Source organism: Bacillus rossius, chromosome 1 (genome assembly GCF_032445375.1).
Source record: "Bacillus rossius redtenbacheri isolate Brsri chromosome 1, Brsri_v3, whole genome shotgun sequence".
Taxonomy (NCBI): domain Eukaryota; kingdom Metazoa; phylum Arthropoda; class Insecta; order Phasmatodea; family Bacillidae; genus Bacillus; species Bacillus rossius.
The window spans coordinates 102,006,383-102,025,445 of record NC_086330.1 but is presented as its reverse complement, the minus strand read 5'-3'; the positions used below and the strand labels follow the sequence as shown (position 1 = coordinate 102,025,445).

General features: G+C 39.0%; 1 protein-coding gene across 1 annotated transcript in view; it reads left to right on the top strand.

The window, feature by feature from the left end:
- LOC134540863 (alpha-1,3-mannosyl-glycoprotein 4-beta-N-acetylglucosaminyltransferase B) overlaps positions 1-19,063 on the top strand; it is a 577,977-nt gene that overhangs the window by 63,869 nt on the left and 495,045 nt on the right. The gene's annotated exons all lie outside the window — the stretch shown is intronic.

Below are 19,063 nucleotides of genomic sequence, written 5' to 3'. Positions count from 1 at the left end.
AAATTTATTATAAATTTGTGTATATAATTAATTATTTAATTCAGTAAAATAAATTATATAAATTTTAATTAATAATGAAAATTAATGAATAAAATGCTAAATGTTTATTTTAATTTAGTAATTTTTGATATAATAATGTAATAATATATAATGCAAATAAATTATACGTACGGGAACATAACCGTACTTATAAAAATGCATTAGAAAATACACATGATAAAGTTTATAAATACAATTTATATCACTGAAATTCACAATAAAGAAATTTTTTTGATTATATGAACAAGTATTCAACATCTATCACGAAAGTTTATGATTTAAAAGCACATATACAATTTTCTTTTGTATGTAGCTTTTTTTTTTTTTAAATTCGGTCATCTTGTGTTGCGTGCTACGCGCACATCATACAAATTCATTCTCATAAACGGCTAAAGAAGTATGACTTCAAAAATAAAAATAAAAATTGTGGCCTTTCAGTGCCGTAGATTATCAAGCCCACACCAATAGACATGTGGCAACATGATTTACAATTATGTTTATTAAAAAGTAAACCGACTATAACTAAAAGTTTCAAATTTATTATAAATTTGTGTATATAAATAATTATTTAATTCAGTAAAATAAATTATATAAATTTTAATTAATAATGAAAATTAATGAATAAAATGCTAAATGTTTATTTTAATTTAGTAATTTTTGATATAATAATGTAATAATCTATAATGCAAATAAATTATACGTACGGGAACATAACCGTACTTATATAAATGCATTAGATAATACACATGATATAGATTATAAATACAATTTATATCACTGAAATTCACAATAAAGAAATTTTTTTGATTATATGAACAAGTATTCAACATCTATCACGAAAGTTTATGATTTAAAGCATGTATTGTAGCTTTTTTTTTAATTCGGTCATCTTGTGTTGCGTGCTACGCGCACATCATACAAATTCATTCTCATAAACGGCTAAAGAAGTATGACTTCAAAAATAAAAATAAAAATTGTGGCCTTTCAGTGCCGTAGATTATCAAGCCCACACCAATAGACATGTGGCAACATGATTTACAATGATGTTTATTAAAAAGTAAACCGACTATAACTAACGCGAAACTCGTTTATTTATATATCTCTATATAAACAAGTTAATAGACGATGTTTGCGAAACGTAAATTTCCAAATAAAGCCCATTTTAAAATATTAGTTACACATTAATAAACATTAATAATAACAATAATAACAATAAACAATAATTAATAAACATAGGTATACAGTCAAGGTTTTTCGTAGGATCTATTTATCAAACCTAAAATTCAAATATCCCTTTTTGGTTACTAATTTATAAATTTACAATCGATTTACAGATATCTCTTCATTTTTATTTAACTATTGAAAAATGAATATTTATATTTGCTTTTAGATTTTGATATACAATTAGTAGGTATATATAGTATGTCCTGGTGCAGGGGGGTTGGGGGTCGGGAGCCGGGGAGCCACGGCCACCATCTTGGATTACGTCACTTCCGGCGGCCATCTTGGATTCGACCTTGACCTTTGACCCCGGCGGCCATCTTGGATTACATCACTTCCGGCGGCCATTTTGTTTTTATCTGCCATTTTGTTTACTAGAACATTCCGCCAATTTGAGTTTCGTCCGCCATTTTGAAAATCTTTATTTATTATACGATTTTAATGAAATCAATTTTAAAATTTATAAAAAAATTAAATAAAATTTAAAAATATATTACTTAATAAAATTTTAATTAAAAACCTGCGCATCGAACACCCCACTCCTCTACATTACGAGTACACCAACTAGCCCCCCCCCCTCCACTGTTACAATGACATCGTCATCGAACACCCCACTAACCCCTGTTACATTTTTTCGTTACACCACATTCTTTAAAATAAATTTATTATCAAAATAAAAATATATATACCATCGTTGTCTGCTGGAGGCAGCCATCTTATTTAGTGGAGACCGCCATCTTGATTTCATCTGATGGATGTCGTCATCGGGTTTAGGTTTCTAAAGTATGTTAGTGTATATAAGGTCGAGTTTCAATTCTCTACCAACATTATTATGAACCTTATAGACCGAAATTTACAAAATCCACAGTCATTTTGTTGTTGTAACCATAATTTTTTCTTAAAGTCTTATCATTTATAGGTTTTAACTAAAATATATGTTATCAATACTATCGTTGTGGATGCGTTAGTTAAAGTAATGATAATTTAAAAAAAATTATCACTCCATCTTAGCGGACCAGAAATTTTTCAGTCTCCTAACTTACAAGTAATATTCTCTTCTCATGTTTGCGTACACATGTTTAAAAGCTGCATGGAAGCAGATATTTTTTAATGTTTGCGTATAATATCATTTCACTTTTCCGAAACCAATTTTAAATAAAATAATAGGAGAATTCATGTTTTATATTAAAATAGTAAAACAATATATGGGTAAAATTGTATTTATTAAAAATAAAATCTCATGAAGAGAAAAACGTACAAGAAAAACAGAACTATACAGCAAAGGGAAACCATGCAACAAATGGAAAATTTACAACAAAATAGATATAACAGCAAAAACAGAAAACTATACTGCTAAACTGTAACTATACACCAAAATGGAAAATATATACAAAAAAATAAAACGACAAAACAGAAAATAAATACAGCAGAAAAACTATACAACAGATTATTTTACAGGTCATTGCCAACATATCCGTGGGGGACCGTGCGGATACCATCTTCGCAGATCAGCCGTTTGTCGTCCTCCCACGTGATGGCCAGCTTATTGCTATATTCGCTGTATAGTATGTGCTGCCGGGAGCGAATGGCTCTTACACCCGCCCTCCTTGTGCGGTGTTCTTGCAGGGCAACCAGGTAGTCGCTGAATATGATGCGGTTTTTGACCACGCACCGCTGGATGCCCTTGGCCTTTTTCTCGCTCTTACCACCACACCTGTAGGCGTAGAGTTTGGCTCGTAAGCTTACAAACTCCTCCATCACTTCTACCCCACATTCATCTTTGAATTTGCCAACAACTTTCTTGTTGGTGGGGGAGAAGCAAGGGTGGCCGGAAGGGTAGCAGCTGGTGTCGAACTTCTCCATCAGTATAGGGTCGGCTTGGAGGTCATGGTAGAAGTCCTGTGTCTGGATCTCATACACGAAACTGTCTGTATCCATGTACGCCAGATGAATATTTTCAGAGTATTTAGGCTTCATGGTATTGTAGTGGAAGTCATACATTAGAATCTTTGATAGGTCAAGTACGGCCAGTCCGGCATAGATCGGCTTGTCAAATATTATCGTTTCATGGTTCAGGTGGACTAGAGACAAATTCGGCTCGTACATTGTGCGATCCTTGAAGGATGGGCGGCACACCAACTTCTTGAACCTCTTCTCAGAACACACCAACTCCATTTTGAGCCTTCGTCTCTTGTTCTCCATCAATTTTCCGAAGGTGGAGTTCACAGCCAACTTGAAGAACTCCTTCTCGAATTCGTTTGCTGCTGCTTTACGCTTGTTGGTGTTCAGTCGAATATAGGGCTCCAACCATGCCGACTGCTCAAACTGAAGAACTTTATGTATTCTTATGATTTTTAGTCCATGCGATACGGCTTGCTGGAGGTTTTTATAGTGGACGATGTAGTGCTCTTTATTTTCCAGCGTTGTCATCAGCTTTGATTGTTTTGAGCCGGGAGGACATTGATTCACGGGGAGAAATGGCAGGTCTTTGTGACTTTCGTGGAGCTCGGGAGGGTACTCCACGTCACACTCAATTATGTATCCAGTAGGTGAATTTTCCGGAATAGACATAACATCAACGGATGTATCCGACCATTTGAAATGACGAATTGGAAGCGGTAGAGACATCACCCACCCGTACAAATTATTTGCATCAATATACTCTAGGAATATGGATGGCTTGGAAGCATCATATGTCTCAGGCACATATGAATTATTCGCAACACAATGACGTTTGATGCTTTGCGCTACACCACCACGAATACCAGCCTCCACAAACATATACATGTCATAATCTGTGAGTAGCTCTAGCTGTACACCTGTGGTTCGAAGCATCGCGTCGAAAGCGAACCCAGGACAAGAAATGTAGTGAGATGGATCTAAACTATATGTCTCCAAACATATGGAACGGAAATTCTCGAATACATCTGCTAGGATCAGAACATCCGTCTTCAGGTACAAGTCAGCATACTCCCCCAAAGTAGCACACTGAAACTTGTCCCAGACTTTCACTGCATGAGCATACTCCGTCTCTGAAATCCCAGAATCAGTCAGAATATTAAAGAAATCATCGATAGGTGGAAGACTCGTATCGTCTAGTCGAGCAAAAGAATCAACGAAGTCGTAGGGGAAGACTCCCTTGCGAGTAACCAACTCCAAGTCATCAGGAGCGAAAAACTCAGCAGTACTGACAAACTTGTCTGCAGGCAAGAACTCAGCGAGCGAAGCAAGACCCCGACTCATGAAACGGAACGTATCAACAAACTGAATGCTGAACTTATCATGTAACTTTTTGGAAAAAGTTATCAGCTTCTCTTCCGAATTAGGAATGATGAAGATGTCTTTAGTGTCGTACCCCAACTTCCTGATAATGAAGTTCTGATCGTACGCCAGGTTGTGGAAGAACACAATCATCTTTTTCGGTCTGCGCCTGAGAAGGTTGCAGTCATTACATGCAGGTCCAATAAATTCACCGGTGAAGTGATTATGATCACGAACTTTCTTTGCGACCCCTCCGAACTTTCCTTTACAGTAGCAACAACACCTTGCTTGCAGAAAAGCAGTGTTCTGCGAATGTGTGAGCGGAGTCATAGGAACAGACGTAGAAAATATTTTCTGTACGTCATGTCCAATCTCCACAATGCGGGATATGAATTTGTCTTCTGCGTCACAACCACGATACACTTCAGGCTGTGAAGGAAGTGAAGAAGTGAGGTGTGCTGGAATGACGGAGTTATCTGCTTTCACATAAATGCAGTAGCTGTATGCTTTATGCTTTTGGTACTGCAGCATGTATGGCTCATCAGGATTCGGGTGACACGTATGGATTTTCTCCAGAATAGCTTCAAAGTCGCAATATACCACGATGGGCATCTTATCACTGTGATGGAAGTTTTTGAACTTCAGAACAGGTGGCTGGCCATTTTCATCAAGCTGTGGCATCTCAATCCTAACAGCAGCATGCTGTTTGCAGAGCACACTGTGTTTTTCCAAACACTGAAGACCAGTGAGCCCACTAACCCTATCCTGATCATCATAATGCTTGAAGCATCTTTTGCAAACATGAATAGCCTCAGTGTGTGTAGTGAGTTGGGACCGAACCAGGGCAGAAAATTTTTTAATGTATGTGAAATGGGACGAATCGTCATTGACCAAGAGCAGTAGATCGAAATGATGTTCTTTCTCTTCAGGAGCGACTCGTGCAGGAACAACATTCAGATTTTCGTCGATACTGTAGATGTTGATAGAGACTCCGGGGTTCTGTTTTTCAAACAGCGGTATTTGCTTGATTGGAGTAGGAAACTCGATGTTCGTGAAGTTGAATTTCTCTTCCAAGTCATGGTACCGCTGGTTGACACGTTCAGGATTCCGCCCTTCCACATACTTTACCAGGATCGCCCACTTGAAGCACATGTGATCATCCAGGTTTTGTGGATTGATCACTGCATGTTTTGTTTCGATGGAAGTAGGTAGGTCGATGTAGGAGCTGGCACGGAGTGGATCAAGCTTGTTGATTCTCAACTGTAGTCTCTTAATGGCCGATAAAGTCCATCCGGACCCCTTACCCATGTAATCTTCCTCCTCCTTGCAGATCTTGGAGATGGACTCGGCAACTGCTTCCTCCACCTCGTGAACTGCGTAGAGGGGGGCATTCATGGTTTTGAAGGCCCTCTTGTCTTCGCTGGCATCCACAGGTTTCTCGTAGTCACACTCCAGCATTATGTTAAATTTCAGCGGTCCATTCTCTTCAATCTCCTCCATGAGCTGGCTTATTATTTTTGCCTTGATGGAGTTGAGATATGCGCATATGTCCTTGGCAGTACTTGTTGTGTTTTCTGCCACGTATGTTTTCAAGTTGCCCTTGAAACCTACTTCGGCGGTGATGAAGCCGTGGGTATTGGCCAGACCCATGCCGGTCACCACCTTTGTACGACCTGGCTTGGACATAACTGCAGGCTTAACTACTGCCATCCTCTGCTTTTTGGTCGGAGGTGGAGCAGGCCTCTTGCATACCTTAATGTGGGCTTTCAATTTGTCAGCCCTGGCGAACTCCTTAGCACAGTTCTCGCAGGAATGCACTATGCGGTTTGGGTTTAGTCCACAAGCAGACTTCTCATGTCGTCTGGCATGGCTGGAGTTCTTGAAGGCCTTATAGCAGAAACTGCACCGCATGCTTGATGTCGTGGTGATAGCACCTGTACATGATGCAAGGTGCTGCTGCATCTTGTCACTGCGAGCGACAGTCTTGCCACATAGGTGGCACTGCTGGTAGTCACGATGCAGGTTCTCGGCACACTGTCGCTCGTGTCGGTAGCAATTCTTAGATGCCGTGAAGGAGGCAGAGCAGAAACGACATTTCTGAACGGTAGATGTCATCTCGACAATCGGTAGTCCGGTCTCAACGTACGGAACACGCGAAAGAAGCTCGACGTACGGAGAACTGCAACAAAAGAATTAAGAATACAATGTAGCTAGATGTTACATGAAAACAAACATAACCTCAAAACTCTAGCCCTCAAGCTTACTAACCTAAACTGCTAGCAATGTTACTAAATAAAAAAAATTGCAAACATACCCTCAAAACTCTAGTCCTCAAGCTTACTAACCTAAACTGCTAGCAATGTGACTAAATAAAAAAAGTTGCAAACATATCCTCAAAACTCTAGCCCTCAAGCTTACTAACCTAAACTGCTAGCAATGTTACTAAATAAAAAGGTTGCAAACATAACCTCAAAGCTACTCCTTCATGTACAATCCTAAAAATGGTAGAATATTTAAAGTACTGATAAAAGTTAAAGCTGAAAAAGTATTCAATGTTAACTCAAAATGATTGATTACATAACCTCAAAACTACACTAATGCACAACTCAAAAATGCTAGAATATTTAAAGTACTTACTGTTAAAAGTTTAAGCTAAACAATTACTGGTTACCCACACATAAGTGTACAGAGAAAAAAACTAGCTAGCAGATAACCTACGAAAAAGCTGAGAAACATAAAAATATTAACGAAACATGTAGCATACCTCAGAAAACGATGAAGTGGAGCTGCAGAAGATGATGTATCGTTGGCGGTAGGAATCATGGTAGCAGCGAAACTCACACACGAACTAGCTCACTCAAACTCCAATAACACAATGAAGCTCCGACAGCTAATCCTGGCCTTTTATAGCCTCGGACCTGCCTGTTCTTGGAAAAACCATTAGGAACAGAGTATTTCTGTTGTATCCGCCAATAGGAATGTAGTACATGGAAGTACCATTGTCTTCGGAAAAACCCAGCATGACTTATGTGCATGTCGTAGCAGGTCTGTGAGGGGTGGGGGTAGAAATGTAACCTGACAGCCAAACAGAGGAAACCTCTCTCGGGTAAAACCACTAATTACCTAGGTGATTAGAGATTAGGGCGCGAGGCACTGCCTGCATCGTGACTCATCACTCAGGAATGTCGTCTCGCAGTGCCGAGGGGACCCAAACAATAGACTTGACCGTGCATGTCACAACAGGTACATTAGTCCGCGACTTTGTGGCGCCATGAGGCGCTCATGAATGTCTGAGCCTGCCACAAACAGCTCGTCAAAGAATCATCACGAAGCACTCGAGCTGCAGTCATGACGCGCATGCTACAACAGGCCCGTTAGTCACCGACTTCGTGGCGCCAAGCTGACACTCGGGTAGACAGGTAGCTAAATGATAATACTAGTAATGCAAGGAAATAAAAAAAATCGGGTATGTTTAATACATTTTTTAAAAGTAAGAACACATTACAAAACTAAAACATTAAAAATTTATTCTACATTTATTATGACCAACATTCGTTTAAAATTTTTTAGCATTTCATTGCGAACAATCAGTTGAACATCCACAGAATGACACATTTTGCTGATGTTCCAGGAACAAACCCTTTTCACAACCATTTAAGGAGACTTTCCTTAAGCTCTCTTTTCATTGGTCAAATAAAACATCTCCCTCTCTTCCCCTTTTACAATGATGCTGCTTCACCATCACGCTAAAATTCTGTAAGACCAAAAAAATATATACTTCCCTTAAACCTTACGGTAGAAATTTCATCCTAGGATGCTGTTACTGCATCTAGAAATTAAAAATTATATTATCTCATACAGGTTTTATTTACATGTTAGACTTAACCATCCTACCACACACACACACACACACATGCACACACTTACACACACATGCGTGCGCATTCGTGCACTGAGATGAAATACATACTTGCCCACATAATGTACTTTTATTTACAAAGGCAACATATTAAAACACATAATATTTAAATTTTGTGTAGATTGGATGGTACCAGAAACCATACTGCAAAACGAGCGGACAACACTTGAGTCTTTTACTATGATTGGGCTGACGGATTGCCTCTGGAACGCCCTTGTTACCTTCAACGACTCAGAATTAAAACTTTTATCCATCAAAAAACAACAACTGTTTAACTAAGCAAACATACACCCTACACCCCTAAAAAAATTGTTATTACACAAGGCATTATTTACATGGCAGGAGACCGCACACACGAAGTGCGCAGCTTCAGGTTAGAAATATTGATTAAAATAACTGCTAAAGATGCTAATTTGTTTATGAAAAAATTGCACATGAAATACAGACACTTAGTTATTTACACACACGTACATACATACATACTTACACCCTGCATGGCTTCAGAAGGAAGTACGATATTTTAAAAACCACTCAAGACTTACATCTGTTTATGAAAAGGAGCTAAATATTAAAACATTTTCAAAGTTAATTTTAGAGATGAAATATCATGTGCAAGTCCTTGCATGCGAGAACATTTTATTACGTAATTATCTTCATTTTTCCCAAACCATAGGTCTGATGTCTGGATACCACACAAATCACATACTTAAGATATGCACTACGAGATGACTGCACGCCAGTCCAAGCCCATGCGCTTAGAGACGAAACTGCACTAGAAGCGTTAGCAAGCATTGCAATTATCTAGCTTCACTAATGCAGATTCACCTCTGACTAGGTGGACCTCCTGAAACAGTAAACATAGGACAGCGAAACACATTAAAATTATACATTTCAATACATTTCAATAATATAAAACACTGCATATTTCACGAAAATCGCCACGCAACTGACAGCACTTTCAGTCACAATTCTGCGAATGCTATCACAGAATGCTAGATTTAGAAAGAAAGGATCATTCATTCCTTCATTATGGAACAAAGTGAAACATCACATGAAAAGAAACAAAAAAGGCACACACTTCGTTCTTAGACTCGTGCCGCCTCCTTGACAGAGATAAAAGATTTAACACATAAAATAGTATATATTTCATTTCCAGCGATGAAGCTGTACCAATATCACCTTGACAAGCTTAGATGATCTAGGGAGAGACAAAGTAAATATATTAACAAAAAAACGACTAAAAATCATTTACAAACAAAATACTTAACATTCCTTCGATTACATATTTTTCTCAATTTAATAAATGAGAGAACACAAACATTTGCTTAAATCACTATTTATCAATTTTAAACTCTCGTGTACATCAGGAAAAAATATATTGTAACATTCATTATTAGTTGTAATGTAAAAAATGCAAAACAGTTTCTTTGTGGGATGTGGAATGCTCACTCACGATCGAAAAAAAGAGGGGCTTCGCTGTAACGCAAGGGGAGGGGGAAACCATCTTGAAAGTTGATGTTTCTCATATATTTGGATGTATAGTAATCAAGCAAGTAATAACATTTTGTGGTATAATCTCCGTCTGATTAAAGTTTATTTGCTAACATGAATTCACAAATTAAACGAATCTCTGAGTACATTTGCTTATCTTTTATAGAAAAAAATGCACAGATTGATTGTTTTATCATGAATAACCAGGAGCACACTAAAAAAACCAAAAACATTCTCGCCAATAATAACCAACAGCACACAAACAATAGAAAAAAACGATGTGTCAGTAATAACATGCAGCATGCGAAGAAAATCACCAAAATATTGTCAAGAATAACCATCAGTACATGTAGAATACTAATAAAAATTAATATGAAAAATGCTGAAGTGCACGGAGAAAATTATCAAATTCTTGTCAGGTAAAAAAAGCAGAAGAAAATGAAAAAAAACTCAACAAAATTATAACACAGTAAAGTTGGAGCACCCGTAGAAATCTATCGAAATTTCATGTGAAAAAATAGGAGCACTCAGAGAAAACTATCAGTGAGAAGATTAAAAACATCATAAATTATCAATTTTTTTAAAAAAGTTCAAATAAAATCCTGCCAGAACTCTCATGTTGCTTAAGCGAAGAGTTCACAAGCTGACTTGTGCCAGAACTCTCATGTCGCTTAAGCAAAGAGTTCACAAGCTGACTTGTGCCAGAACTCTCATGTTGCTTAAGCAAAGAGTTCACAAGCTGACTTGTGCTAGAACTCTCATGTCGCTTAAGCAAAGAGTTCACAAGCTGACTTGTGCAAGAACTCCCATGTTGCTTAAGCAAAGAGATCTGGCAGGATTTTATTTGAACTTTTAAAAAAAATTGATAATGTATGATGATTTTAATCTTCTCACTGATAGTTTTCTCTGAGTGCTCCTATTTTTTCACATGAAATTTCGATAGATTTCTACGGGTGCTCCAACTTTACTGTGTTATAATTTTGTTGAGTTTTTTTTCATTTGCTTCTGCTTTTTTTACCTGACAAGAATTTGATAATTTTCTCCGTGCACTTCAGCATTTTTCATATTAAGACTTTATTGGTATTCTACATGTACTGATGGTTATTCTTGACAATATTTTGGTGATTTTCTTCGCATGCTGCATGTTATTACTGACACATCGTTTTTTTCTATTGTTTGTGTGCTGTTGGTTATTATTGGCGAGAATTTTTTTGGTTTTTTTAGTGTGCTCCTGGTTATTCATGATAAAACAATCAATCTGTGCATTTTTTTCTATAAAAGATAAGCAAATGTACTCAGAGATTCGTTTAATTTGTGAATTCATGTTAGCAAATAAACTTTAATCAGACGGAGATTATACCACAAAATGTTATTACTTGCTTGATTACTATACATCCAAATATATGAGAAACATCAACTTTCAAGATGGTTTCCCCCTCCCCTTGCGTTACAGCGAAGCCCCTCTTTTTTTCGATCGTGAGTGAGCATTCCACATCCCACAAAGAAACTGTTTTGCATTTTTTACATTACAACTAATAATGAATGTTACAATATATTTTTTCCTGATGTACACGAGAGTTTAAAATTGATAAATAGTGATTTAAGCAAATGTTTGTGTTCTCTCATTTATTAAATTGAGAAAAATATGTAATCGAAGGAATGTTAAGTATTTTGTTTGTAAATGATTTTTAGTCGTTTTTTTGTTAATATATTTACTTTGTCTCTCCCTAGATCATCTAAGCTTGTCAAGGTGATATTGGTACAGCTTCATCGCTGGAAATGAAATATATACTATTTTATGTGTTAAATCTTTTATCTCTGTCAAGGAGGCGGCACGAGTCTAAGAACGAAGTGTGTGCCTTTTTTGTTTCTCTTCATGTGATGTATCACTTTGTTCCATAATGAAGGAATGAATGATCCTTTCTTTCTAAATCTAGCATTCTGTGATAGCATTCGCAGAATTGTGACTGAAAGGGCTGTCAGTTGCGTGGCGATTTTCGTGAAATATGCAGTGTTTTATATTATTGAAATGTATTGAAATGTATTATTTTAATGTGTTTCGCTGTCCTATGTTTACTGTTTCAGGAGGTCCACCTAGTCAGAGGTGAATCTGCATTAGTGAAGCTAGATAATTGCAATGCTTGCTAACGCTTCTAGTGCAGTTTCGTCTCTAAGCGCATGGGCTTGGACTGGCGTGCAGTCATCTCGTAGTGCATATCTTAAGTATGTGATTTGTGTGGTATCCAGACATCAGACCTATGGTTTGGGAAAAATGAAGATAATTACGTAATAAAATGTTCTCGCATGCAAGGACTTGCACATGATATTTCATCTCTAAAATTAACTTTGAAAATGTTTTAATATTTAGCTCCTTTTCATAAACAGATGTAAGTCTTGAGTGGTTTTTAAAATATCGTACTTCCTTCTGAAGCCATGCAGGGTGTAAGTATGTATGTATGTACGTGTGTGTAAATAACTAAGTGTCTGTATTTCATGTGCAATTTTTTCATAAACAAATTAGCATCTTTAGCAGTTATTTTAATCAATATTTCTAACCTGAAGCTGCGCACTTCGTGTGTGCGGTCTCCTGCCATGTAAATAATTCCTTGTGTAATAACAATTTTTTTAGGGGTGTAGGGTGTATGTTTGCTTAGTTAAACAGTTGTTGTTTTTTGATGGATAAAAGTTTTAATTCTGAGTCGTTGAAGGTAACAAGGGCGTTCCAGAGGCAATCCGTCAGCCCAATCATAGTAAAAGACTCAAGTGTTGTCCGCTCGTTTTGCAGTATGGTTTCTGGTACCATCCAATCTACACAAAATTTAAATATTATGTGTTTTAATATGTTGCCTTTGTAAATAAAAGTACATTATGTGGGCAAGTATGTATTTCATCTCAGTGCACGAATGCGCACGCATGTGTGTGTAAGTGTGTGCATGTGTGTGTGTGTGTGTGTGGTAGGATGGTTAAGTCTAACATGTAAATAAAACCTGTATGAGATAATATAATTTTTAATTTCTAGATGCAGTAACAGCATCCTAGGATGAAATTTCTACCGTAAGGTTTAAGGGAAGTATATATTTTTTTGGTCTTACAGAATTTTAGCGTGATGGTGAAGCAGCATCATTGTAAAAGGGGAAGAGAGGGAGATGTTTTATTTGACCAATGAAAAGAGAGCTTAAGGAAAGTCTCCTTAAATGGTTGTGAAAAGGGTTTGTTCCTGGAACATCAGCAAAATGTGTCATTCTGTGGATGTTCAACTGATTGTTCGCAATGAAATGCTAAAAAATTTTAAACGAATGTTGGTCATAATAAATGTAGAATAAATTTTTAATGTTTTAGTTTTGTAATGTGTTCTTACTTTTAAAAAATGTATTAAACATACCCGATTTTTTTTATTTCCTTGCATTACTAGTATTATCATTTAGCTACCTGTCTACCCGAGTGTCAGCTTGGCGCCACGAAGTCGGTGACTAACGGGCCTGTTGTAGCATGCGCGTCATGACTGCAGCTCGAGTGCTTCGTGATGATTCTTTGACGAGCTGTTTGTGGCAGGCTCAGACATTCATGAGCGCCTCATGGCGCCACAAAGTCGCGGACTAATGTACCTGTTGTGACATGCACGGTCAAGTCTATTGTTTGGGTCCCCTCGGCACTGCGAGACGACATTCCTGAGTGATGAGTCACGATGCAGGCAGTGCCTCGCGCCCTAATCTCTAATCACCTAGGTAATTAGTGGTTTTACCCGAGAGAGGTTTCCTCTGTTTGGCTGTCAGGTTACATTTCTACCCCCACCCCTCACAGACCTGCTACGACATGCACATAAGTCATGCTGGGTTTTTCCGAAGACAATGGTACTTCCATGTACTACATTCCTATTGGCGGATACAACAGAAATACTCTGTTCCTAATGGTTTTTCCAAGAACAGGCAGGTCCGAGGCTATAAAAGGCCAGGATTAGCTGTCGGAGCTTCATTGTGTTATTGGAGTTTGAGTGAGCTAGTTCGTGTGTGAGTTTCGCTGCTACCATGATTCCTACCGCCAACGATACATCATCTTCTGCAGCTCCACTTCATCGTTTTCTGAGGTATGCTACATGTTTCGTTAATATTTTTATGTTTCTCAGCTTTTTCGTAGGTTATCTGCTAGCTAGTTTTTTTCTCTGTACACTTATGTGTGGGTAACCAGTAATTGTTTAGCTTAAACTTTTAACAGTAAGTACTTTAAATATTCTAGCATTTTTGAGTTGTGCATTAGTGTAGTTTTGAGGTTATGTAATCAATCATTTTGAGTTAACATTGAATACTTTTTCAGCTTTAACTTTTATCAGTACTTTAAATATTCTACCATTTTTAGGATTGTACATGAAGGAGTAGCTTTGAGGTTATGTTTGCAACCTTTTTATTTAGTAACATTGCTAGCAGTTTAGGTTAGTAAGCTTGAGGGCTAGAGTTTTGAGGATATGTTTGCAACTTTTTTTATTTAGTCACATTGCTAGCAGTTTAGGTTAGTAAGCTTGAGGACTAGAGTTTTGAGGGTATGTTTGCAATTTTTTTTATTTAGTAACATTGCTAGCAGTTTAGGTTAGTAAGCTTGAGGGCTAGAGTTTTGAGGTTATGTTTGTTTTCATGTAACATCTAGCTACATTGTATTCTTAATTCTTTTGTTGCAGTTCTCCGTACGTCGAGCTTCTTTCGCGTGTTCCCTACGTTGAGACCGGACTACCGATTGTCGAGATGACATCTACCGTTCAGAAATGTCGTTTCTGCTCTGCCTCCTTCACGGCATCTAAGAATTGCTACCGACACGAGCGACAGTGTGCCGAGAACCTGCATCGTGACTACCAGCAGTGCCACCTATGTGGCAAGACTGTCGCTCGCAGTGACAAGATGCAGCAGCACCTTGCATCATGTACCGGTGCTATCACCACGACATCAAGCATGCGGTGCAGTTTCTGCTATAAGGCCTTCAAGAACTCCAGCCATGCCAGACGACATGAGAAGTCTGCTTGTGGACTAAACCCAAACCGCATAGTGCATTCCTGCGAGAACTGTGCTAAGGAGTTCGCCAGGGCTGACAAATTGAAAGCCCACATTAAGGTATGCAAGAGGCCTGCTCCACCTCCGACCAAAAAGCAGAGGATGGCAGTAGTTAAGCCTGCAGTTATGTCCAAGCCAGGTCGTACAAAGGTGGTGACCGGCATGGGTCTGGCCAATACCCACGGCTTCATCACCGCCGAAGTAGGTTTCAAGGGCAACTTGAAAACATACGTGGCAGAAAACACAACAAGTACTGCCAAGGACATATGCGCATATCTCAACTCCATCAAGGCAAAAATAATAAGCCAGCTCATGGAGGAGATTGAAGAGAATGGACCGCTGAAATTTAACATAATGCTGGAGTGTGACTACGAGAAACCTGTGGATGCCAGCGAAGACAAGAGGGCCTTCAAAACCATGAATGCCCCCCTCTACGCAGTTCACGAGGTGGAGGAAGCAGTTGCCGAGTCCATCTCCAAGATCTGCAAGGAGGAGGAAGATTACATGGGTAAGGGGTCCGGATGGACTTTATCGGCCATTAAGAGACTACAGTTGAGAATCAACAAGCTTGATCCACTCCGTGCCAGCTCCTACATCGACCTACCTACTTCCATCGAAACAAAACATGCAGTGATCAATCCACAAAACCTGGATGATCACATGTGCTTCAAGTGGGCGATCCTGGTAAAGTATGTGGAAGGGCGGAATCCTGAACGTGTCAACCAGCGGTACCATGACTTGGAAGAGAAATTCAACTTCACGAACATCGAGTTTCCTACTCCAATCAAGCAAATACCGCTGTTTGAAAAACAGAACCCCGGAGTCTCTATCAACATCTACAGTATCGACGAAAATCTGAATGTTGTTCCTGCACGAGTCGCTCCTGAAGAGAAAGAACATCATTTCGATCTACTGCTCTTGGTCAATGACGATTCGTCCCATTTCACATACATTAAAAAATTTTCTGCCCTGGTTCGGTCCCAACTCACTACACACACTGAGGCTATTCATGTTTGCAAAAGATGCTTCAAGCATTATGATGATCAGGATAGGGTTAGTGGGCTCACTGGTCTTCAGTGTTTGGAAAAACACAGTGTGCTCTGCAAACAGCATGCTGCTGTTAGGATTGAGATGCCACAGCTTGATGAAAATGGCCAGCCACCTGTTCTGAAGTTCAAAAACTTCCATCACAGTGATAAGATGCCCATCGTGGTATATTGCGACTTTGAAGCTATTCTGGAGAAAATCCATACGTGTCACCCGAATCCTGATGAGCCATACATGCTGCAGTACCAAAAGCATAAAGCATACAGCTACTGCATTTATGTGAAAGCAGATAACTCCGTCATTCCAGCACACCTCACTTCTTCACTTCCTTCACAGCCTGAAGTGTATCGTGGTTGTGACGCAGAAGACAAATTCATATCCCGCATTGTGGAGATTGGACATGACGTACAGAAAATATTTTCTACGTCTGTTCCTATGACTCCGCTCACACATTCGCAGAACACTGCTTTTCTGCAAGCAAGGTGTTGTTGCTACTGTAAAGGAAAGTTCGGAGGGGTCGCAAAGAAAGTTCGTGATCATAATCACTTCACCGGTGAATTTATTGGACCTGCATGTAATGACTGCAACCTTCTCAGGCGCAGACCGAAAAAGATGATTGTGTTCTTCCACAACCTGGCGTACGATCAGAACTTCATTATCAGGAAGTTGGGGTACGACACTAAAGACATCTTCATCATTCCTAATTCGGAAGAGAAGCTGATAACTTTTTCCAAAAAGTTACATGATAAGTTCAGCATTCAGTTTGTTGATACGTTCCGTTTCATGAGTCGGGGTCTTGCTTCGCTCGCTGAGTTCTTGCCTGCAGACAAGTTTGTCAGTACTGCTGAGTTTTTCGCTCCTGATGACTTGGAGTTGGTTACTCGCAAGGGAGTCTTCCCCTACGACTTCGTTGATTCTTTTGCTCGACTAGACGATACGAGTCTTCCACCTATCGATGATTTCTTTAATATTCTGACTGATTCTGGGATTTCAGAGACGGAGTATGCTCATGCAGTGAAAGTCTGGGACAAGTTTCAGTGTGCTACTTTGGGGGAGTATGCTGACTTGTACCTGAAGACGGATGTTCTGATCCTAGCAGATGTATTCGAGAATTTCCGTTCCATATGTTTGGAGACATATAGTTTAGATCCATCTCACTACATTTCTTGTCCTGGGTTCGCTTTCGACGCGATGCTTCGAACCACAGGTGTACAGCTAGAGCTACTCACAGATTATGACATGTATATGTTTGTGGAGGCTGGTATTCGTGGTGGTGTAGCGCAAAGCATCAAACGTCATTGTGTTGCGAATAATTCATATGTGCCTGAGACATATGATGCTTCCAAGCCATCCATATTCCTAGAGTATATTGATGCAAATAATTTGTACGGGTGGGTGATGTCTCTACCGCTTCCAATTCGTCATTTCAAATGGTCGGATACATCCGTTGATGTTATGTCTATTCCGGAAAATTCACCTACTGGATACATAATTGAGTGTGACGTGGAGTACCCTCCCGAGCTCCACGAAAGTCACAAAGACCTGCCATTTCTCCCCGTGAATCAATGTCCTCCCGGCTCAAAACAATCAAAGCTGATGACAACGCTGGAAAATAAAGAGCACTACATCGTCCACTATAAAAACCTCCAGCAAGCCGTATCGCATGGACTAAAAATCATAAGAATACATAAAGTTCTTCAGTTTGAGCAGTCGGCATGGTTGGAGCCCTATATTCGACTGAACACCAACAAGCGTAAAGCAGCAGCAAACGAATTCGAGAAGGAGTTCTTCAAGTTGGCTGTGAACTCCACCTTCGGAAAATTGATGGAGAACAAGAGACGAAGGCTCAAAATGGAGTTGGTGTGTTCTGAGAAGAGGTTCAAGAAGTTGGTGTGCCGCCCATCCTTCAAGGATCGCACAATGTACGAGCCGAATTTGTCTCTAGTCCACCTGAACCATGAAACGATAATATTTGACAAGCCGATCTATGCCGGACTGGCCGTACTTGACCTATCAAAGATTCTAATGTATGACTTCCACTACAATACCATGAAGCCTAAATACTCTGAAAATATTCATCTGGCGTACATGGATACAGACAGTTTCGTGTATGAGATCCAGACACAGGACTTCTACCATGACCTCCAAGCCGACCCTATACTGATGGAGAAGTTCGACACCAGCTGCTACCCTTCCGGCCACCCTTGCTTCTCCCCCACCAACAAGAAAGTTGTTGGCAAATTCAAAGATGAATGTGGGGTAGAAGTGATGGAGGAGTTTGTAAGCTTACGAGCCAAACTCTACGCCTACAGGTGTGGTGGTAAGAGCGAGAAAAAGGCCAAGGGCATCCAGCGGTGCGTGGTCAAAAACCGCATCATATTCAGCGACTACCTGGTTGCCCTGCAAGAACACCGCACAAGGAGGGCGGGTGTAAGAGCCATTCGCTCCCGGCAGCACATACTATACAGCGAATATAGCAATAAGCTGGCCATCACGTGGGAGGACGACAAACGGCTGATCTGCGAAGATGGTATCCGCACGGTCCCCCACGGATATGTTGGCAATGACCTGTAAAATAATCTGTTGTATAGTTTTTCTGCTGTATTTATTTTCTGTTTTGTCGTTTTATTTTTTTGTATATATTTTCCATTTTGGTGTATAGTTACAGTTTAGCAGTATAGTTTTCTGTTTTTGCTGTTATATCTATTTTGTTGTAAATTTTCCATTTGTTGCATGGTTTCCCTTTGCTGTATAGTTCTGTTTTTCTTGTACGTTTTTCTCTTCATGAGATTTTATTTTTAATAAATACAATTTTACCCATATATTGTTTTACTATTTTAATATAAAACATGAATTCTCCTATTATTTTATTTAAAATTGGTTTCGGAAAAGTGAAATGATATTATACGCAAACATTAAAAAATATCTGCTTCCATGCAGCTTTTAAACATGTGTACGCAAACATGAGAAGAGAATATTACTTGTAAGTTAGGAGACTGAAAAATTTCTGGTCCGCTAAGATGGAGTGATAATTTTTTTTTAAATTATC